General features: G+C 40.8%; 1 protein-coding gene across 1 annotated transcript in view; it reads left to right on the top strand.

Annotated features, from left to right (window-relative positions):
- Positions 1 to 23,553, top strand: part of PTPRD (protein tyrosine phosphatase receptor type D) — a 1,062,283-nt gene that overhangs the window by 44,737 nt on the left and 993,993 nt on the right. Inside the window, exon 2 of the mRNA XM_063129268.1 lies at positions 3,540 to 3,647. The gene's annotated coding sequence lies outside the window, so the exon portion shown is untranslated. The remainder of the gene's footprint in view (positions 1 to 3,539; positions 3,648 to 23,553) is intronic.

A 23,553-nucleotide genomic window follows, 5' to 3' on the forward strand; every position in this document is an offset into this window, starting at 1 on the left:
GTGCTATTATAACTGAAAGACATGTTACATGGTGATATGTGACAACTGCCCCAAGACATTTTGCTGCCTGAGGCAGAACAGTAAATGGTGCTTCCCCAAGTCAAGGTGCATAACACCCAAGGCTGACCAAGTTATTTTGGCACCTGAGGCAAAAAATTCAATAATAACCAATTCCCCTTCCTGGAAGTACACAGTAATACAACAGTAATAACTACCAGTTGCAGTCATACCCATGAGCCAGGCTACATCTTGCCCCAGCAGCTACATATCTGGTCAAAGCCCATCTAGGTACGGACCCAATCAAAGTAAGAACAAGCCACCGTAGGTGGAGAGCTCATAACATCTTAAATTTGCATTTACTTTGTATATTTTATTTATTTATTTATTTTATTACACTTATATACCGCCCCCCATAGCCAGGGCTCTCTGGGTGGTTTACAGAAATTCTATAAAATTAAGATAAAAATGAGTATACAAAATTTAAAATTCTAAAACACAGAACACACACACATAAAGCATTAAAGCATTAAGCATTAATTAAGTATATCTTACTTGCATATTTTCATCTTTTTTACATTTCTTTCTTTTCTTAAATGGTTAATTTGCTTCACAGCTTAGAGACAGATTGTGCAAATAAACCAATGGGCAATTGAGAGAAGAAGAAGAAGAAGAAGAAGAAGAAGAAGAAGAAGAAGAAGAAGAAGAAGAAGAAGCCATCATTTGCCTGCCTTTCCGCACTAGTTTAACAGTAAGCAAACAATAAACTAAAAAAAAGGAAGAATATATAAATTAAATTTGAACTCTACTACTGTCTTGTATACTATATGCCCTATGAAGACAATGATCTGGTTTAAACAAAGAGCACTTCTATCTCTGTCGTTAGGCAGAGTGAAGCAATCACTTCAGCCAACTGGTTTTTGCTGTCATGAAAGGGAAGCAAATTATTAGTGATTTACGGTGCAATCGTAGGCATGTCTACTCAGAAGTAAGTCCCACTGAATTCAGGTAAACGTGTGTGTAGAATAGGAACTTTAATTTTTGTCAGGACATTGGAATTATGCACTATACTTGCTTTTTCTTCCTCTGTGCCTGTTTAACCTCTTCTCACAGTATTTTCTTGAGTTATTTAATCTTGAATTTTGAGCAACCAAAGGAAGGGAATTCTATCAACTATAATACCTAACTGGAACCTCCACATTCAGAAACAATATACTTTGCAGCACCAGTACAACAAGGGGGCTCTGTTTCCTTTGTGCCCTCCTTGTGAGCTTCTCATATCTCTGCTGCTTTTGAACAGCAAATACTGCAATCCTTTTATCTGATTCCAGAGATCATTCAAGAGATGTTATTTACACAACTGGTATTAGAACAAATGTCTTACTTCCATGCCTGGCGCAGCTTGGGCATGGGGAAGCTATTGCAGGTGGGGTAGGAGATGAGGTGGGAAGGCATGCCATAGGTGGCCTCCCTGTGGCACCATCAGAGAGGGAAGGGGAAATCTGAGCCCAAATTTTGGCTCTTGCCCCTCCCCTCCTCTTTGAAGCATAGCTCCCTCCCTCCCTGTAGACAGTGTGGGCTCTCTGGTTGTCCTTTGGGGACCGAGTAGGATTTTTTTGGCTCATAATCTTTCATTGGCTATGAGTTTTTTCACCTACTTCACACTGTAAGATAGGCAGGAAGAAATAATTAGGTTGATTTGCACGGTTAACAATCTGGTTGCATTTGCTGATAAGCAGGTATGTGCGAGCATCTTGAGTGGGTTAGGGTTGGTGAGCATTCAGAGGCACTGTTCTGGTGATTGGTAATGCCTGAGGCTCCCCAGCTGCAGGCCTTGTGGCTCAGCTGGCAGTGATAAAGGTTACCTTTGAGGCCAACCTTCCTCGTCCACTCAGAGCCTTCCTCATCCACTCAGAGGCACAAGGGGGTGACACAGAAGGCCTCCCTACCCCAAAAGGGGAAGCCAGGGAGATGGTGAACATTGAGGTGCCACTCTCAGGCCATGAATGCCTTGCCCGATAAAACAACAGCATAAGAATGGATTAGAGGAGATGCCCAATTCGGTTTACTCTTTCTGAAGATCTATTAATAAATGTGGCCCTATTTAAATCCCAACTTTTGTGTCCATCTCTTTATTTCCCACACTCCACATTCCCACAAAATAAGGTATATGGAAAAATAAGAGAAAGGATATTTGCAATGCAAGTTTATCATACCAGGGTGAGGCCAAGATTAGGTGATTGGTGCCCATACTGGAATCTAGATATACCTTCTAAGATTCCTGAATTCAGCAGTTGTGCTGGAGGCAAAAATGCAGCAAGGCGAAGGCAAAACAGCAAGCTCCTTGTATTTATACAAGGCTTGGCCAATCCAGGGGCTCTGTACTCCCCCCCCAATAGGGACTAATATTGTTCACCCTTACTTCCTCCTGTGACCAAAAAGGGCTTTTGGACATATTGTATACAGTCCACTATTTCACTAAACTGGGACTCAGAGCCAAAGGTTCCCAGTTCAAACTCTGCAGTCTCTGACAAATCAGCAGATAACTAAATTGGAGGAAGAGCTACCATAGAATTCTGATTATAACAAATCTTGCCAAATATAAGCAACTCAGTTAAAGGTAAAATAATGTATTTTCAAATTATGGATTTTCTACAATTTGAATAGAACACCAGGAAAAATTGGTATTAAATACACTTAGTACAAGCTTATTTTAAGACACACAAATAGGTTTTGACAAATAATTAAAATATGCAGAAAAGAAAGGATAAATTATCAACATGTTTTATGTATGATTGTTTAAGATCTTATCTGTAATGAATGGTGACAAAAACTATGTAAGAGCAATGTATGATCATAAGAATGTCTATTAAAAATTGAGTGTGGCTTTTATGGTATAGTAGTGATCGGAATATTGCAATAAGCAATGATTAATTCATTTTTTCAACTTTCAAACCAATAGATTTGTAAATACTAATGCAATCCTTGCTTCAAGTTCTGCAAAAGTGACACTGTATCTAAGACTTAATTTACAGGGTTAATTAGTCTTCACTAGCACACAAGAAAATAAACTATTGTTCATAATGGTTAATTCATTTACCTAACTGTCAAACCAATAGATTTTGTAAATACTAATGCATTTCTTGCTTCAAGTTTTCTGTCTGTAGTGCAAGTACTTGCTAATAAAGTATATTATAAAACTCTACTACTGGATTTTTTTATTTGTTTACTTAGTTGTATGATGCTTTAAATAAAATAACTTAGTTAATTAAATTATCTTTCAATATAATTATTTTAAGTTTGTAATTTTAACAAGTTTTTATTTAAATGAAATAAAAAAGGATAAATCACCTAATTTTCTTTAGACAGTTGGTATTATACATTCAAGAGTAACTTGCATAGTTGAATACTATATATGCATCAGTTCTTTGCAAGAGATTTCAGTGAACTCCTTAATGTGACAGGTAAAGATAACACAATGAGTGACTTAGTACGCTTGGGAGGCCATGAAAAAAATGACTGACAACATTTTTTTTCTCCAGGTGGGGATAAAAGGCAACTGGTTTCCTGGCCCATGACAATCTAGTTAAATATTTGACTGACAGAATGTTGGCACCAGCTTTGGGAGAATCGATCAGCCTCAACTCAAGGTAGGAAAGTTTCGCAAAAGTGAAGCTGCATCTAAGACTTAATTTACAATGTTAATTAGTCTTCACTAGCACACAAGAAAATAAACTATAGTTCATAATGCAAGCCAAATGGAGTCAGGCATTTTCTTTTTAACTGAGAATGGCATCATAGGATCCACAAAGTAACAAATAAAGATAACAATGTACATTCTTTTTCATAAACATACATTCCTTTTCATAAAATTTGAAAATTCATCTTCTACTGATTGGTTATGAGTAAATACAAGCACTCAACTTCTGAACAGTCTGCACTCTACATATTAATACTGTTGGGTTTTTTAAATAGAGTTTGGGTTAGGTCATAATTGAGTAATTAAAGAATAGAGCTGTTGAATACATAAATATATAGGAACCCTTTCAAAGATATGAACAGGTTTGTTTGCTGACAAAAATATATATATTATACCAATGATAACTTTAAAATTATGTGCTAATTAAATGGTAAATGACTAGTGAGAGAACTGAGGTAACCTAGAATATATCTGAAGACATTTGGAGGAATCCATTTGGTTTCTCATCTGTTTAATCAGGTCCCTTCTCAAACTTCAATGTGTCAAGGATCTGGTCTGGTGTAATCATAGTAGAATCTGTTGTGTTTGATGAGTGGAAGCATGAGGAAGCAGTTCTGGGAAACAAAGAAAAAACTGAAACTTTGAACAGTAGCCACTTTGGGCTCCATTATTTGCTTATTTATACATAATATTTATATCCCGTCTTCCCTTCAAGGTGCCCAAGGTGGCATACATGAACTTCCTGCTCTCCACTTTATCCTCATAACCCTGTGAATTAGGTTAAACACTGGCCTAATCTACACCAAGCAGAATATTGCACTTGAAAGTGGTATATAAATGGCAGGAGCCACACCAAGCAGGATATATCGGTATGACAGCTGTATATGGTATGTGTCATTGGGCCCCAACAGTTGTCAGTGTACTTCAATACTGCTATAAAGCAGTAGTGTGGTTTCTGCCTTTTATATACCACTTTCATAGTACAATATCTTCCTTGATGTAGATTAGGCCCAAGAGATTATGCCTGGCCTGGTCACTGAGGAAGCTTCATGGCCAAGTGGGAAGTAGAACCTGGGTCTCTCCAGTCCTAATACAACACACTAAACACTACACCAGACTGGCTCTAGTAAGGATTGTTTGTTATGGAGCTGTATAGCATTTTGTACTAAAAAAAATGGGAATAGGCACAGAAAAAGAGGGAGAAAAATTAAGTAATTGGGGGGGTCAAGAGAAATTGATGTATATATATATGGCCACTGGAAGGGATGTACCTTGACATGTGGTGGAAATAGCAGCAGCAGGTTTTGTCACTTTGTTCTTTCCATAACAGCTTGTACCACTAATGCTAGTGGCAGAGGAACTACAAAATGGCATCCTTGTGGGCCACCATGTTCTCCCATAATGCCTCTGGAAGGCTTCTGTGCCATAATTTCAAAGGCATTACAAGAGAAGAAAGATGGTGACCCTCACTATTGAACATGACAACCCACTGGGACAGCTGTTTGCAGCTCCAGTAGCACTGTGAGCTAAGGATGTATATCTCATCCTTTTCATTTGGCTCATTCCACTGTCCCTCTGCTTATTTATTCTTATTTTGTCAGACTATATATAGTGATAAATAGAATGTTTTGAATTGGAGCATAACGAAATACACCATATTGGTTAAACTACCATATTAAAAATAAGGATGGGATCCAAAGAATGACACACCTAGTTCAGTAATTAAACATCTCATGTTGACCAAACCATATTTAAATTATAAACAGCATTTCACTAGTTTGGAGAAGCATCTTTTCTACCAATCCTAATTAATCCTGTCAACTTCTAGGTTCAATTTTACACACACACACACACACACACACACACACAAAACCTCTTCCTTCATACACACAGACAAACCCCACCTCATAAACAGACCCACATAAACACACACTCATAGATACATATCCTCTCCCCCTTGTGTATAGTCACAGAAAGGTACACAACTTCCCCACACCCACTCCCTCTCTCCCCTCTCTCACACACATCTACACACACCTCCCTTCTCTCCCTCCTCCTCATGCTGTTGAAAATTACACACACACACACACACACACACACACACACACACACTGATGTTTTAAACTTAAGGGTGTAGAGGGAGGGGGGAGGATTGCAGACTTACCTGCTTCTGTGATCCTACCCCAGTGTCCAAATGGCATCCTGGAAGTAAGGTGGGATGTCGCGGCTGTCTTTTTTTTTTTTCCTTTCAAAGAATACGGAGCACAATTGCACTCCTGTGCAAAGTAAGTTAAAAACAACAACATGCCCAACACACACACACACACACACACACACACATACACACCGCCATCCCTGGGAGGAAGGGAGAAGGCAGGATGGGTGTTCACATCAGCCATGGTCCTTGGGATGGTCCCAGGACCTCAGCGAAAGTCAGGATATTTCAGGTGAAATGGAGGGGTTGTCCCTGCCTGCCCCTAGGATCCCCTGTGCATCATTTGGGCATACAGGGATGACTCAGGGACGACCCCCGGGAAAGGGCTGGGGTAGACATGCCCACAGACTCCTAAGCTTACTAAAACTGTCACCCATGTGGTCACTCCCCCGAGCATGGTTACTGAGTTTCATCTAGCAGATGGTCTAGCAGGTGGGCTCAGGGATATTACTATAGACACTGTGGCTGCTAGAGTGTTGTCCAGGAGACGCTCTAGCTGCCATGCTCAGAGGGGCAACCATAGAGAGTGCAGCTGCTAATGCATCCTCTCTGAAATTGTTGATAGCAAAAGCCATTGATTTGGCCACAGGCGAGATTCCTCACACACAGAAGGCAAAATGTTGCCCAAATATCCTTTAAACATTTCAGCAAGCAAAATTAGAAACTTCTGGCTTTAGGACTAGGCTTGGGTCAGTTATGTCAGGAGACCACACAGATTTTTTAATATCAAATAGTTAAAAGATTATAAATTCAAACTCATACTCCATCACTGCCATTATACTCAGGCTTCATTTGCTTTCACATATTTCTTCACTGCTTCTGTCATGCAATGGCGCACACACTCACACACACTGCTGCTTTGCATATCTTTTTATTTATTTATTTATTTATTTTATTACACTTATATACTGCTCCCATAGCCAGGGCTCTCTGGGCGGTTTACAGAAATTCTAAAATTGAGGTAAAAACAAGTATACAGAATTTAAAACTCTAAAACACAGAACATACACACATAAAGCATTAAAAACCGATTAAAAACTAAACATGTGGGTAATTAGGATGTGCCGCCATATGCCTGGGCAAAGAGGAAAGATAGCAGCGTTGGTGCCAGGCGAGCCTCATCAGGGAAATCATTCCACAGTCTGGGGGCCACCACCGAAAAGGCCCTGTCCCTCGTTGCCACACTCCGAGCCTCTCTCGGAGTAGGCACCCGGAGGAGGACCTTAGATGTTGAACGTAGTGACCGGGTATATTCACATATCTGTGATAAACAGGAAGTTGGGATCCCTTCTTTGCCACTGATTATATATTTCTACCCTGCAGGGTATAGGCAATCCTACCTGTAGAATTAGTGGTAGTGGGGAGATGTTTATCATGATGATACTGACAATCTTCTGTTTTGTATTACTGAACTAACATGGCAGAGGTATATATTTGATTCAGTACATATTTAGCACACACACTTAAGGACTTCAAATGTATTTCGCTATCAGCAAGGTGTCTGTAAGCTGTATTTGAAAGCTAAAGAATGCAGGCACCGCCCCCACCAATGCTCTCTTCAAAAGCAGCATCCTTATAAATAGCTAGGAAAGAGAAATGATATATTCTCTTGCATCGAATTTGTTTAACAAATCAAAAATGTAAACCTAGAATGCAATAAGTACACAATATCATCGACAGCCAATAGTTGGTGTTTACTTTTTTTAACCTTGCTGCTGTGCAGTCCTATTTACTGTATCTAGTGTTTGTGGCATATGCTTAATAAAGAATATTTATTCATCAATTTGTGTTTAAAACCAAACCAAAGGGAAAAAAAACTTTATAGTCTCTATATAAATGTGCTGAAATAAACACAACTAGGTTTATGACTGTGCCAAATTAACCTGACTCGTCTGGAATCTAAAATAAGAGGCAGCAATTTTCCACCCTGTACCTTATCATCTTTATAGTTCTGTTGGACCTGTAAGTTAAAATCACAAAACATATAATGTGAGCATTGCAGTGAATGTGATTTACTCTAGGCTGTATCTTTCATATGCTCTTGAAGATACAAATGAAAGTGCTCCTTTTTTGCTACACTTCTCTTTAATTAGAATATATACTCAAATAACGCCTCCATGCCTTTGATGCCATATGCATTTTTTAGAAATGTTTGTTTCATGCTTATTTGAGGGATGCTTTCAGTAATTCATGGGCAATACATTTAGAGCACCTAATTAAATTATTTTTTTAGATCAAATATGTTAATGGACACTTTGCTAGATTAATACCCTGTCTGTACATTTGGGCATTATAGCAAATGTGACAAATAAGTTTTCAACAGTGGGAAAAGTTAGTCTAATTTTTGTTCACTTCTTCCTAAAAAGATATTTTTAGCATTTCTGGCTGCAGGTTGTAATGGATCCTCCCAAGATTTGTTTTAGATTGCTCTTTTGAAGCTGTGCAGGTATATCAGTGGTATTTTACGGTTGTAGCCACTCATGGTTGCTCACTATGTGAACAGAATGTGGTAGATAGGATTTTGGTGTAATTCAGCATGGCTCTTCTTACATTCTTATGAATCACCAACATCTACATTTCCTGCCTGGGAGGTTCATCAGACGAGCACTTTATTGCACACTCGCTAATGCCCACTTACAGGTGTGCACATCCTTTAGACGATGTCTGCCTCCTGTGTGCCTCCTGCTCCTTCTACTCATTTTTTCATAGCAAAATAGACCCCCTTTTAATCTGACTTTTTTTAAAAAAAAACCCAGAATGTGCCGTGATCTCCTGCTGTGTGCAGGAAAAGCAGCATGATAAAAACAGCCTCTGAATGGGCCACATGGTCTTTGTTTACTTCTTCTTTCCCTTCCGGGAAGAATGAGAAAGTGCGGAGAAGCGATGGTAAGGGGATGTGATTCTCCCCTCCCTCCCCCGCCGTGTGATGCTGCCCCAAGAATGTTTGTACAAGAATAGAGAAATCTAAGGATATCATGGAAGGGAATACAACAGTTATAACAAGTCAGGAACCAGTCATTCTGGTTCCTGACTTGGAGCTGAGCAGAAGCAGGGAAGAGCAGCTGGCCCAGCTCAAGTAGGAGCTATAAAAGTAAGCCAGATTCCCAGGGAGCGAGCGAACAGGAAGAGCAAACAGGAGTTTGACAGGGGGAGTGTAGGGGAAGAGGAGACTAAGGAAAGGGGAAGAAGAGAAGCCTCAAGGAAACCTAGGAGGCTGCCAATTCAAAGAGGCCGTGTGTTTGCCATGTGCTTCTGAGTGCTGAGTGAAGAGGGTCGGTGTGGATAGTTGCTGCAGGAGCTGAAGGGGGAGTGGCCTGATTGTCAGTTGGACTCAGCAATCAGTGCCTGATTGCTGTTGATTGTTGTTGGCCTTTCAGTGACCTCACTCTGGTTCCTGACTTGGAGCTGAGCAGAAGCAGGGAAGAGCAGCTGGCCCAGCTCAAGTAGGAGCTATAAAAGTAAGCCAGATTCCCAGGGAGCGAGCGAACAGGAAGAGCAAACAGGAGTTTGACAGGGGGAGTTCGGCAGGGGAGGTCAAGGGGGAGGCCTCTAATATATATATATATAGAGAGAGAGAGAGAGAGAGAGAGAGAGAGAGAGAGAGAGAGAGGTGGGAAAAACAAAGAAAAACATAAAGAGAAAAAAACCCACAAAACCACCACCAAAAAAAAAAAAAAAAAACCAACCAAAAGATCTTACTTTCCCTTAAGACATACTCATATAGTTGTGTACCTTCAGAGAGGACACAACAAAGCAAAGGCAATTCCACTATAATCAAAAAGGAAAAAAAACCAAAGCAGAAATCGACAATATGGATGGAAAGGAGTCCCTAGAGGTGGTGACCTGCAAAGGGTGTGCAATGTTCATGTTTCTGCCTGAGCTCAACATGGCGTATACCTGCAACAAGTGCAAGCTGGTGGCACTTTTGGAAAAAAAAGTGAGAGGACTTGAGCGGCGAGTGTCCACCCTCCAAGGAATAAGAGAAGTCGAGGTGTTCTTAGACCGAACAATGGAACTGCAACAGCAACAAGAAGCACATGAGATTGAAGAACAACAGCCAGCTGAAGCAGAAGTGGAGTATGCTGAGGGGAGGAAAGCCAATGAAGAGGAAACTCCCTGGAAAAGAGTGACAGTTAGGAGCAGAAGAATTAGAAGGCATTCTGCACCGGTGGAACCATTAGAGTTAAGCAACCGCTTTCAGCTTCTGGAGAATGAGACTGAAGGACAGTTTGCAGAGGAAGAAGTACAGGAGACACCATGCAACAGTGACCAAGAGGCAGAAGGTAGGTCAACCAAGAAGAAGAGAAGAGTAGTCATTGTGGGAGACTCCCTGCTGCGTGGGATTGAAACCCAAGTATGTCGTGAAGACCCATGGACTTGCCAGGTGTGCTGTCTCCCTGAAGCACAGATTAGAGATGTGACTGAAGGGTTACCGAAGCTCATAAAGCCCACAGACACATACCCCTTTCTTTTCATCCATGTGGGAACAAATGATGTCGCAAAGCAGAGCTACGAAGAAATCTGGGAAGGAAACTGAAGAACTTTTGGGCCCAGGTAGTTTTCTCATCCATCCTCCCAGTTCTTGGAAGAGGATTAGAAAGGGAAAGAAAAATACTCCAGATGAACGACTGGCTTTGAAGGTGGTGCCGTCGTGAGAGTTTGGGATTCTGGGACCACAGGCTACGCTACTTGGAACATGGACTGCTGGCAAGGGATGGGTTGCACCTCACAAGGGCTGGAAAGAATGAGTTCGGCCACAGCATGAAGAACTTGATCAGGAGGGCTTTAAACTGAATCTTACGGGGGCGGGAGACGTAAATTTCGAGGCAACAATGGATGAAGGCCAATGCACCACAGTACAGAGAACAGCTCCAATAGTGTCCCAAAATAGTGTCTGCAACAATGTAGGAACAAAGCCATACTATAAAAAACATGGTCTTCGATGTCTATATACTAATGCCCAGAGCATGGGAAACAAACAGAATGAACTTGAACTCTTATTACATGAAGGCAAATACGACTTGATAGGTATAACTGAAACTTGGTGGGATGACTCCCATGACTGGAATATAGCAATTGAAGGATATAACTTGTTCAAAAAGAACAGAAGAAATAGAAAGGGAGGTGGAGTTGCACTATATGTTAAAAATACCTATCCCTGCACAGAAATACAGGCGGATGAGACTGGGAGCCCCGTCGAGAGCGTCTGGATTAAAATAAATGGGGCTAGGAATAAAAAGAATATGATAATCGGAGTCTAGTACTGACCACCCAATCAAGGAGAAGACGAGGATGAAACTTTTGAGAAACAAATTGCCAGTGTTTCAAGGAAGTGTGATGTAGTAGTGATGGGGGACTTCAATTACCCTGATATCTGTTGGGAGACCATTACTGCCAAAAGTGGCCCTTCCAAGAAATTCCTGACATGTGTGGGTGATAACTTTCTCCTACAGAAAGTGGAGGAAGGAACTAGGAAAGCTGATTTTAATAAACTCAGAACTATAATAGGTAAGGTCCCGTGGTAAGGGAGCCTAATGAGAAAAGGAGTGCAGGATGGGTGGGAGTATTTAAAAAATGAAATTTTAAAGGCACGGTTACAAACAATTCCAACAAGGAGAAAAGATAGAAGACAACAGAGGAAACCAATGTGGCTCCACAAAAAGCTTAGAGATGACCTGAAAACAAAAAGGGATACATATAGGAAGTGGAGGGAAGGCCAGGCTACAAAAGAAGAGTACAGACAAGTGGCGCAGAAGTGCCGAAATGGCGTCAGGAAGGCTAAAGCTGTGAATGAGCTGAGATTAGCAAGGGATGCTAAAAGCAATAAAAAGGCTTTCTTCAGATACGTGAGTAGTAAAAGACAGAGGAAAGAAATGGTGGTTCAACTGCTTAATGAGGATGGCAAATTGATAACAGACGACAAAGAAAAGGCTGAAGTGCTCAATTCCTACTTTGCCTCGGTCTTCTCCCAAAAGCGGGTCTATGACCCCCCTGGAAAAAGTGAAGCAGAAGTTGAGGGGGCAGGATTGCAGTTTGAGATTGATAAACAAATGGTCAAAGAACACCTAATTTCCTTGAATGAGTTTAAATCTCCAGGGCCTGATGAACTGCATCCTAGAGTAATGAAGGAGCTAGCAGAAGAACTCTCAGAACCTTTGTCTATTATCTTTGCAAAATCATGGAAGATGGGTGAGGTGCTGGACGACTGGAGGAGGGCTAACGTTGTCCCTATCTTAAAAAAGGGCAAAAAGGAGGAACCTGGGAACTACAGACCAGTCAGTCTGACATCCATCCCTGGGAAAATTCTGGAGCAGATTATAAAGAAGTCAGTCTGTAAACACCTTGAAATCAATGCAGTGATTACTAGAAGCTAACATGGATTTGTCAGGAACAAATCCTGTCAGACTAATTTGATCTCATTTTTTGATAGGATAACCTCCCTTGTGGACTGTGGGAATGCTGTGGACGTCATATATCTTGACTTTAGCAAAGCTTTTGACAAAGTACCACATGACATTCTGATTAACAAACTAGCTAAAAGTGGGCTAGATGGAACAACTATTAGGTGGATTCACAGTTGGCTACAGAATCGGACTCAAAGAGTACTTATCAATGGAACCTTCTCAAACTGGGGAGAGGCAACGAGTGGGGTGCCGCAGGGCTCAGTCCTGGGCCCAGTGCTATTCAACATTTTTATTAATGATTTGGATGAGGAGGTGCAGGGAACGCTGATCAAATTTGCAGATGACACAAAATTGGGTGGGATAGCTAATACCCTAGAAGACAGAAACAAACTTCAAAGTGATCTTGATAGGCTGGAGTGCTGGGCTGAAAACAACAGAATGAAATTTAATAGGAATAAATGCCAAGTTCTACATTTAGGGAATAGAAACCAAATGCACAGTTACAAGATGGGGGACACTTGGCTCAGCAATACTACAAATGAGAAAGATCTTGGAATTGTTGTAGATCACAAGCTGAATATGAGCCAACAGTGTGATATGGCTGCAAGAAAGGCAAATGCTATTTTGGGCTGCATTAATAGAAGTATAGCTTCCAAATCACGTGAGGTACTGGTTCCTCTCTATTTGGCCTTGGTTAGGCCTCATCTAGAGTATTGTGTCCAGTTCTGGGCTCCACAATTCAAGAAGGATGCAGACAAGCTGGAGCGTGTTCAGAAGAGGGCAACCAGGATGATCAGGGGTCTAGAAACAAAGCCCTATGAAGAGAGACTGAAAGAACTGGGCATGTTTAGCCTGGAGAAGAGAAGATTGAGGGGAGACATGATAGCACTCTTCAAATACTTAAAAGGTTGTCACACAGAGGAGGGCCAGGATCTCTTCTCGATCCTCCCAGAGTGCAGGACACGGAATAACGGGCTCAAGTTAAAGGAAGCCAGATTCTGGCTGGACATCAGGAAAAACTTCCTGACTGTTAGAGCAGTGCGACGGTGGAATCAGTTACCTAGGGACGTTGTGGGCTCTCCCACACTAGAGGCATTCAAGAGGCAGCTGGACAACCATCTGTCAGGGATGCTTTAGGGTGGATTCCTGCATTGAGCAGGGGGTTGGACTTGATGGCCTTGTAGGCCCCTTCCAACTCTGCTATTCTACGATTCTATGATTCTATGTTATAAACCACTTTAAAGCTGTAGTGTAGATCCTGCTGATGTCACAGGAATGGTCTGTGGTAAACCCTGATATCCCTCCTGCCTCAATTATCTTAACAAGATGCTGACAGAAATACAGAACAATGCAATTGAAGGGCAAACCCAGTTATTGCTGTGAGGAAGGCAAAACCCCAGCATCATTAAGGCCAGTCATTCCCCAGCCATGTCAACTGGCAGCCATCCTTAATCTATAGCAGGATGGGATTTCCATCCAGCCCAGTTTCTCCCCAAGGACATGTTTTTAGCAGTGAACAACATGAACCAATGCTTAACCAATGTTTATATGAATGCTTCCTTTATCTCTCTTATTGGCATTAAGCTGCATCAGCTCTCTTCAGAAGTTTCTGTCATTGCAAGAGTCTATCACAACATTTCTACTTCTGTAAACAAGTGCATATACTAACCGTAAACATCTACTGATGTGATCATCTTGACTTTATTGGCCTATTAGACATGTTGGCATCCATTTTCAAAAGTCCCAAAATTCCATGTTGGGCCGAGCAAATCTATAGGGATGGATGAATTATCTGTTTCTAGTCCATGTCACTTTCACAGGAGTTCACTCATAGGTTCATTCTGTCCATTTTTTTTGCAATTGAAAACACATCACACACACCTTTAAATGCACATCTTAAAGCATTTTTCTATAAAAATGTAGATTTCTGAACATATTTTCCCTCAAAATACAATCTTGAAATGCATTTTGTCTTTATATAAATCTCATGAAGTTTTCCTCTAGATTCTGTGACCTTCCACACATATTTATTTATTTATTACATTAATATACCGCCCCATAGCCAAAGCTCTCTGGGCGGTTGACTTTATTGCCACCATGAATAAAAATTTAAAATGATAATGCTGTAATTGGAGCCAACATTTGCACCAGCACAAATGAGATCATAATTTGTAGCAGCACTAGGCTGTGGTTGAGCACTCAGATCAGAATTTTACCCCTCTAGGTTCTTCACCTCTGGAACCCAAAACCTCTCCAGTAGTTGTGTAAATTGTTCCTATGTGTGCAATAGCCTGAAGTGCTTTATAAAAATAAAAATGTGCTCCTGGCAGCACTGAGGTTAATCTGTAGGATTATCTCAGTCTCTTACTGTGGATTGTATAGGATTGTCGCACTCTGTTTATCTGTTGCTATAATTAAGATGTGTGAAAAATTTACTCGCAAAAAGCAATAGGTCATAAAGTACTGACTAATTCATTGATTACTGCAACTTTAAAATATTGCTACAATTTGTGCTGACACTTATGAGTACAGTGATATAGGGGTAACACTTTCCCAATTAATACTATAATATATAACTTTATTTAAAATAAGATCCTATGACTATGTAAAACAGGCAATGGAATCACTATCTCCAGAGCCCAGATATTTATGTTATACAAAGTCACAGTTATTTAAATATTTATAAAATGAGAGTAGAGAGAAGCACTTTTGAAAAAGCAGTTAATAATGGACCGACATCAAGGGAGCCATCAGTATAACAGCAAAGTGCTTTGCAACTCCAATAACTTCACTAGTGCAGAAGCAGGCCATCAAATTTAATTAAAAGCAGTCAAAAATAAACTGAAAAATTGAAGTGTAAAAGCCTATCCTTCGCCAGCAGCTGAAGGGAAAGAGAAAGAGAGCCTTGAAAGTCGTAATGAATTGATAAGCCTTACTGCCTGCAACTTGTAATTTGCTCTGTCAGATTTTAGTATCAGTTAAACTAGATTAATAGAGCACACACTGATTCTCTATCTTAAATCCTTCTTCGCAGTCCTTCTCTTATGGGCACCCATGATAAATGGAAGCCTGAGTAGGTCAAAGTTTCAATTTGTTTCCCTGCTTGCTCACTTCTTTTAAATAATTCTGGCATCGATGCTTACAGAGAGGCAGAACACAGGCTGCAGGACAATTTAGAGACAGAAATAAACCTTTTTATTGACTGGTTTTTGGCCCTTGTGGGGATCTGTTAATGCCTTAATTCAACGGAGTTAGGAAATGCCTGCAAAGAAAGCTACTGACATCTCCATCTGCCACTAGAGGCTCTCATGGTGAAATGAATGATAAGGATGCTCATTTGTAATGTGACGGGGCGAACACATTTATTGCTGCTTTAAATGCTCAGATTAATGTGGATCTGCGCAAACTGTACCACAAGGACAAAAACAATTTACCCGAGATCATTTTATTTTTTTTATATAATAATGTTCTTTAATGAAGCTAAAGCCTCCCTGCTGTGACCTTATTATGTTTTCCAACATCAGTGGGAAACAGATTATGTTGAATTGAAAGAGAGCTCATGAAACAGCAGGAATTTTGCAAGGGAAGATCAATTACCGCCACCCCCCCCCCCCACACACATACTCCAACACAGAGAATATGGAAAAGGGAATGGCTAAAATAAAGTCTGCATATACTGAGTGTAAAGATCAATGTGCTTACAAAGAGGGGGGGGATGATTTACAAAACCATATGTTAACGTAAGTCCTTTTTCAAGTCAGTCAACCTACATTACATTTAGTCAGTCAACAGAAAGGCTTCACATTACAATAAAAATATTAGGTGAGATAGGTTAGATTGCATGATAAACAGCTCGTGTCTACTCAAAAAAATAACCTTGTATTAATACCTGTAATACGTCTCTATAATATTGAAAAGTTTATATACTGAGAAGAAGAAAGGTCAACAAATTGTAATGGATTGATTCTGTTTTCCCGCTGTTAAAATGCCCTCGTGCATTAAGACTGATTACAAAATAAGGGTTTTCTTCAAAATGATTCATTTTTGCTTTTCAATTGGTCCATGATCAACAACTGAATTTTTGAATCCAGGATAACGTAGGGCAACAGCATTAATATTTTCATAACGTCCAGCAAATCTCAATATCAGCTGAGGGAGGGGACAGTTCCCATATTTTACAAGGCAAACATTTTGAGTCAATTCTGCATATTATTTAAATATGACGGGACATTTATGCAGTTTCTACATGGAGTAATTAAAAATATTGTAGAGTGCATCTGGGCAACAGGATAGCATTTTTAATCTTCCTCATTCTGAAGCCTAATATGTGTACTTCATATACAATGCCACTATACACTGGACATCTATCACAAGACTGCTTCTGAGCCTATAATTTGCCATGATGCATATCTTATCCCAAAATATAAGGAACAGCTGTTTCCAAGGAAGCTGTGGAAGTCCTCAACCATTATCTAGGTGCAGTGAGGGACTGGATGTGGATGAAGAAAATGAAGCTGAATTCAGTCAAGATAAGAAAGGTCAACCTGGGATTAGGGCTTCAAAATACTCTACATGGGGTTGTGTTCTGTATGTAGGATCAGGTATGCAGTTTTAAGGTGCTCTTGGGCCCAGAGGAACTCTCTAGATGGGCAGGAGGCAATGGTGGCCAGTAGTGCCTTTGCCCAGTTTCAGCTGTGCACCAGCTGCATCCCTTCCTGGAGAAGGTGGATCTGGCCACTATTCCATGCTGTGATAACCTCACATTTAGATTACTGTATAATGTTCTTCATGGGCTTCTGTTGAATAGTGTTGAGAAACTACAGCTAGTACAAAACGTGCCAACCTGAAGTTGCATTTAATAGACCAGTTTCCTGTTTGTTTCCGAGCTCCATTAAAGGTCCTTGTTCTTAGTTATAGAGCCCTAAAAGCTTGGGGCCATATCTGAGAGACTGCTTCCTCTGGTATGAACCTGCCAGAAGCCTACATTCTTCGTCCAAAGCCCTATTATGTATCTCACTTCCTAGAGAGGTTAGGTTGGTGGGCACCCACAATTGAGATGTATGGATTTTATTAAATCTGTTCTTTATGTGTGTCACAGAGTGTCAGGAGTCTTTCACTTTGCTGTCTGCTCATTGATAGAACTGGAATTTTTTAGGGATGTATGAAAATTCTGTTCCGCTTGTGCCAACGTACACATTGGCGCAAGTGTGCATTCATGCAAATCCCCCCAAAAGTTAAAAATGGTTCACAAGTCCACAGGACTTAGGGGGAATCTACACACAGTCTTCGGGGCGCCTGGAGTGCGCCTGCAGTGCGCCCCGAAATCGATGCTGTAGATAGTACCTTAAGCGTTCCAAGAAGACTGTGTGTAGATTTCCCCTTAGTAACAGACAGTCCACTTCAGAATCCACAGGTTGAATTCATAGAAATCAAAACTCATTTGAACCTATTGGAACATCCCAACACATGACAGGGACTTCTTTGTAGCAGCATCCCAGTTGTAGAACTCCCTTCCTGAGAGATTAGGTTGCCTCCCTCATTATTGGCCTTTAGAAAGATGATAAAAATCAGAATAGTCTACAGAACTCTTCGATTTTAATTCGTTCCTCCATTTTATTGTTATGTATTTTATCCATGTTATTGTTATTTATTTTAGTTTTGGAATTTTATCCATTTTATTGTTATTTATTTTATTTTAGTTAGTTATTTTAGTGTTTGAAATTGTACTTTATTGTGTTTATGGTTATATTTTAAATTGTTTCAAGTACTCACTGAGTGGAGGGGTGATTCAGAATTTTTTAGATAAAAAATAAACTAATTTCATTTGCAGTAGGGAAGGTCAGCACATTTTGTTTTGTTTTATTTTGATGACATCTGGCTAGGAGAATGGGTGTACCCTAGAATACTGTGCACTAGTAGATTATGCTTTCCAGAGTTAAAAGTTTTATGCTTGCAAGAACTGGAACCACTGATGTGATTATATGAATTATCTGGAAGGAGGGGGATCATATGTAATTATATTAATCCTAGAGAGAGTATGGATTCTGGTGTATTTGAAAACAATACCGTAAGAGGTGTGCAGTAGCTGTAGCAATTGCCATCCATGTCAGTTAGCTAAGAATTTTTATCCTATGAAGGTTTATGGATTATCCTCTTTCCTTCCCTACTTTAGGGAAAATGGGACCCCAATGTATATGTCTAAATATCTTGTCTGTTTCTATTCACACAACACACTAACCTACACTCAGTGGTTGAGTGTGGGTTGTTTTAAACCATGGGTCATTTGTTTAACCCCATCTGGATTAGCGCATTATCTGAACAGCATGTTTTCCCAACGTGGATTATCGTGTTGCCTGAACACAGCCAGGGGGGCTTGTTAACCATGCAGTGTGGCTTATTTTCTTGAATACATCACCTTGAGAATCCATTGTTTTTGTTGGGTTGTTCAGGGTGATTAACAAGCCCCACTACATGGTTAACAAACCATAGTTAAACAAACAACCCACTAAGTGTGGGTTAGTGTGTTGTGTGAACAGCAACAGACAAGATATTTAACAAATATGTGTAATTATTCAAGCACAAAGAAAGGAATAGTTACAACCAATGATAAATTCAAGGAAGATTCATCCCATACTCTAGGCACCCAGTTGAAATATTTGCTGAAAAACTGTGTGTCCACAGTACTTTGTATTTGAGCCAAATGTTCTGATCTTAACAATGTATTGTAAATATCCTACATTTCAAAATTACCTACAATGAAATATGTAAATAAACTCCCATTCAGTTATGTAGATTAAATACCTTTGTATTCAGTTTGAGTATGCAGATTATGTATCTTTGCAGTCAATTTTTTGCAGGCAGTTTTGGGGCTTGCTAAATTCCGAACAATTATTATTATTATTATTATTATTATTATTATTATTATTATCATTACAGCAGTACACTGTACTACTGCTTCAAAATGTTTGAATAAGCTGAACCTAGGGGAAAAAATAAAATACATTAATAAACTCCTAGTGTGACTGCGAATGGAATGATACATTATGATCAATACCAGCTGCCACCAAAAATAATCGCTATATCAGATTCCCACCATCATACAGGACCATTACCTGTATCCTGACATCATCACTGGTATGTTGCCCTTTCTCTGTTCCCTATCATTGCCTGCTAGTTGCAGGAAAATGTATGACATGATGACATCATAACACAGGATTAGTGTGAGAGAATTCTTTAAGGGAATGTCATTTTCAATGCCAGACCCATATCAATTGTAATATATAGTTCTGTTCTGAAACAAAGTGGACTGAGGCCATTTCTACACCTGCCTTTTTCCCCAGGATTGTCCCGGGATCATCCTTGTGCATCCAAATGATACACAGGGGATCCCGGGAGCAGACAGGGATAATCCCTCCATTTTCCTGGGATAATTCTTAGGTGTAGAGAGGGCCTTAGCCAACCTTGGTTTGTCAATGAACAAATGTTTCTATGAGGAGAAAAAATGTTCTATTTCTTGTTTGAATGGCACTAGTAGCCATAGTGCCAGAAATGGCCTCTGTTGCATGGCCCATTCACTTTCATTTGATTTGCAATGTCTCTCAAATACAGTGTTTATAACTCTGGACTTCATTACTGATATAGCTAACTGAAAATACCCTAAATTACAGTAGAACAGACATGCTAAACATATTTTACCTTCTAGAGATATTTGGCCGCTGCTTTTTCGCTTTTAGAAAAATAACCACAGAAATAGAGGTTTCATAAATTCAGCATCTGGTAAATTAGCTCCTAGCTAACTAAAAGCTCAATTCAGAAATGGGAAAATACACATATTTAAAAGAGACAAACCTTCTATTTCCGTCGCTTCTTGACCTGGCTGCATCACGACTCCGATCCCTAGACCCTCAACAATGTTTCTGATACTGCTTTTCTGGACACTCCCTGACTACTTCAATGCTTGGCTCCACAGCCCCTTGGCAACAGACTACAGACTGACCTGACTTTACTTCTGCTGTGCAATACCTTACTGGAAATTCACTGAGAGGACCTGGACTGCTTGCCCTGCCAAACCCGGCTTAGGGCACAACCCACCTGTAAATAGGACAGAAGCAGGGATTTGAATTCAAGTCTGTGTGATGAAAGTTCAACATGCTATCCACCAGACCACTGAATCAGATCACTTAATCAACAAAGCACATTGGCTCTCCATCTTTTACTTGCAGTCAGAACAACACATGATTTTCTCAAAAGGTCTGATCCGGAAAAGTATATTTCTGCAGAAATGATTAGAGTTCCACAAAAAATGCCCCCCTTCATTATGACATGATGAAGTTTGCAATTCTGTTTTATTGATTTGATTTCCAGATGATGATGATGATGATGATTTAGGCTTGGGGAAAGCAAGAAAAATGCTTGATTGAGAGAGAAATGCCTCAATGGATCCATCCAGAGAAGATAAAGAGATTTCTAGCCCTTTAAAGTGCTTGAATGGTTACTACCAAACTCTGCATTTTTATAATATGCAGGACCGTTTTAATCTACCAGAGTGTTCTGCACTTTTGCACAGCATTTTTGAGACAATGGCTTGATGTTACATTCACATGCATAATGTATTAAAATGTAATGTATGTTGAGTGAGTGGGTCATGACATATCTTTAATTTAATGCTACAATTCTTTTTGTAGTGGTTGTCATTTTTTAATGTACCAGTCCACCATAAACATGCATGCATCTGCAAAATAAATAAATAAATAGAAATCTTATCCATGTTGGTTTTTAAATAGAAAATTGCATTTTTCCTTCAAAAGTGCAAATGTGCACTTAAAAGCCATTAATCAACATGCTAGTCATCCATAGCAGAATTTTATTAAGAACACCATGCTAACCACACATTTGACAGACATGCTTCTCCAGGTAGAAATCTGTCTGCCTTATTTAATTTATGATGAGCAATGCATGTGCATCAGCAATCAAAAACTATTAAAATCTGCAGAGGCAGAAACTGAACTTTCTGGAAGGCTATTTATTTGCTGAACAGAAGAGATCATAGCATAAGAAAAACACTCTTGGCTCAGACTAAAGGCATCCTCTTTCCCACAGAGGCCAACCAGACACCTATGAGAAGCTCACAAACCAGCTGTGAGGGCAACAGCCCTCTCCCACTTTTGTTCCCCCACCAATTTAGGAGGTGTTCTGGCCGGCCCATCCTTTGCTGCCATAGGGGAAAAGCTTTGCAGGCAACAAGGCAAATTTCAATGTTTGAAGAATGCTGGAAGGGCAGGTAGGATTGTCTGTGGTTGCTGGTAGGGCCTTTCAATTTTTCTGAGGCTTAGTTAATCGAAGAGCAGTCCCGCACCTGGCCAGAGAGGCTGAGGTGTCATGGATGCCGGTGACGGCTTTGAGTGAGGGGATATGCCCTTGAGCAGTCTGACCTACTTCACTCTCAGGGGCAAGGAACTTGGGTCTCTGTTTTATCACAGGAAGGGGCTGTTCCTTAACTGATACCATTTATACTGTAACCAAGAAGACCTTTCAGGCATCAGGCTTATGGAACCTGCCTAGAGGTGCCACGGTAAACCTCACTGCAAGTGAGGGTATATGTCCATTTGCAGTTTTGATCCTATTCACCCTAAGGGGGAAAGAACATGGGTGCTATTCTATCACAGGAAGGGGCTGCCCCTTATCTGGTATCATTTGTTGGCAGCTGAGAAGCCCCCCCAGACATTGGGCCTATGGAATTATTCCATATCCCCCCCGCAGCAGTGGGGCTGGAGATGCCAAGATCTGGGCCATAGAGAGGGCAGTCTTGGGCATGCATGAGCATACATTCTGAAAGGAAAATGGGTGCAGTTACTGTACATTTAATGCTGATAATTATGTTCCTTTAACAGATTAGCAGAGGAGACCACAGCCCATGGGGTGTCCTAATCTGCAGACACGGAGTGGCATCTGGGCCAGCCATGTAGCAAAGTGAGCAACTGTTGGCATGCAGTTAGGGCTCAGTCAGTTGGCCTCATTCCAGGGAGGTGGCAGGCGAGGCATGCTGTGGTGGTGTCTCCTCCATAAACAGTCCATTTTGGTAGGTTTTGTCTCACCACAGGTATGCTGCCCACCTGGAGGGGTATGATGGGGTTCCTGGAGCTGAAGTCCCCAACTTTAGAGTTTAGAACAGACCTGGAGGATATCTGGATGGCCAGATATTTCTACTGCATGATCAAACTTGCTCCATCAGTGCTAGAGACATGAGGGTGGGGAAGCCCATAGCTTAAATAGGGCAATCAGGGGAACCTTATAGAGCAGAGGGGTTCACCTGTACAATGCAGGCAATGCTATTTTTCTGCAGGATCTGCATGTGGGCCTGTGGGATTTCCCCTAGGCTGGTGGAGGAGACCACAGCCCATGCAGCTTGGCACCCTCCTGTGGCTTGGTACCCTCCTATGGCAGGGTGTGTGGGAATTTGCATGCTATTACAATAGGGAAGTGAGCACTCTGGCACCTGTTGGTGACTGGCATATCCAGAGGACCTGCTCCTCAGGAGCTGTGCAGCTCTCGTGTCAAGATATGGTTTGCCTTTGGGGACCTTCCTGCCTTACCTATTTGGAGCTGTGCAGCACTGGACAATGGTGACGCAGGTCGGTCTCCCCATACTTTCAATGTGTCACATAAGAGAGAGGCAGGGTTTACCCAACTCCTTGGTTTAGAGAGTAGCTTGCCCATAATGGCAGGCTAAGTGCCTGAAGAAAGGATCTAATAGATTCCCGCACTTTCACATACAGATCCAGGGAAGGGTGAAGTTCCCTTATTTAAATAAAAAGGCCCTAGTTTATCCCAAACTCTAGTTTCTGTGTTTTCATTCCATGCTTCCTTCTCCACTCGCAAGAGAACATAGCATAAGAAAAAACCTCTTGTCTCACACTAAAGTCCTATATAGTTCTACATCCTCTTTCCCAACCAGATACCTATAGGAAGCTCACAAGCAGGATGTGAGAGCAGCAGCCGTCTCCCACTTTTGTATCCCCACCAACTGGAATCCGGAGGCATGCTGCCTCTGATTTTGAGAGCAGCATATTGCCATCATGAGTAGTCACCATTGATAGCCTTATCCTCCATGAATTCATCTAATCTCCTTAAAAGTCATCTATGTGAGTTCACAGTACTGCCACAGCCTATTCAGATTTTATGGTTCTCTCCTCATTTGCATTAGATGATCCTGTTCTTCAATTGCATGTGCCTAGATA

The sequence above is a fragment of the Elgaria multicarinata genome, chromosome 6 (assembly GCF_023053635.1).
Source record: "Elgaria multicarinata webbii isolate HBS135686 ecotype San Diego chromosome 6, rElgMul1.1.pri, whole genome shotgun sequence".
NCBI classification, from domain to species: Eukaryota; Metazoa; Chordata; class Lepidosauria; order Squamata; family Anguidae; genus Elgaria; species Elgaria multicarinata.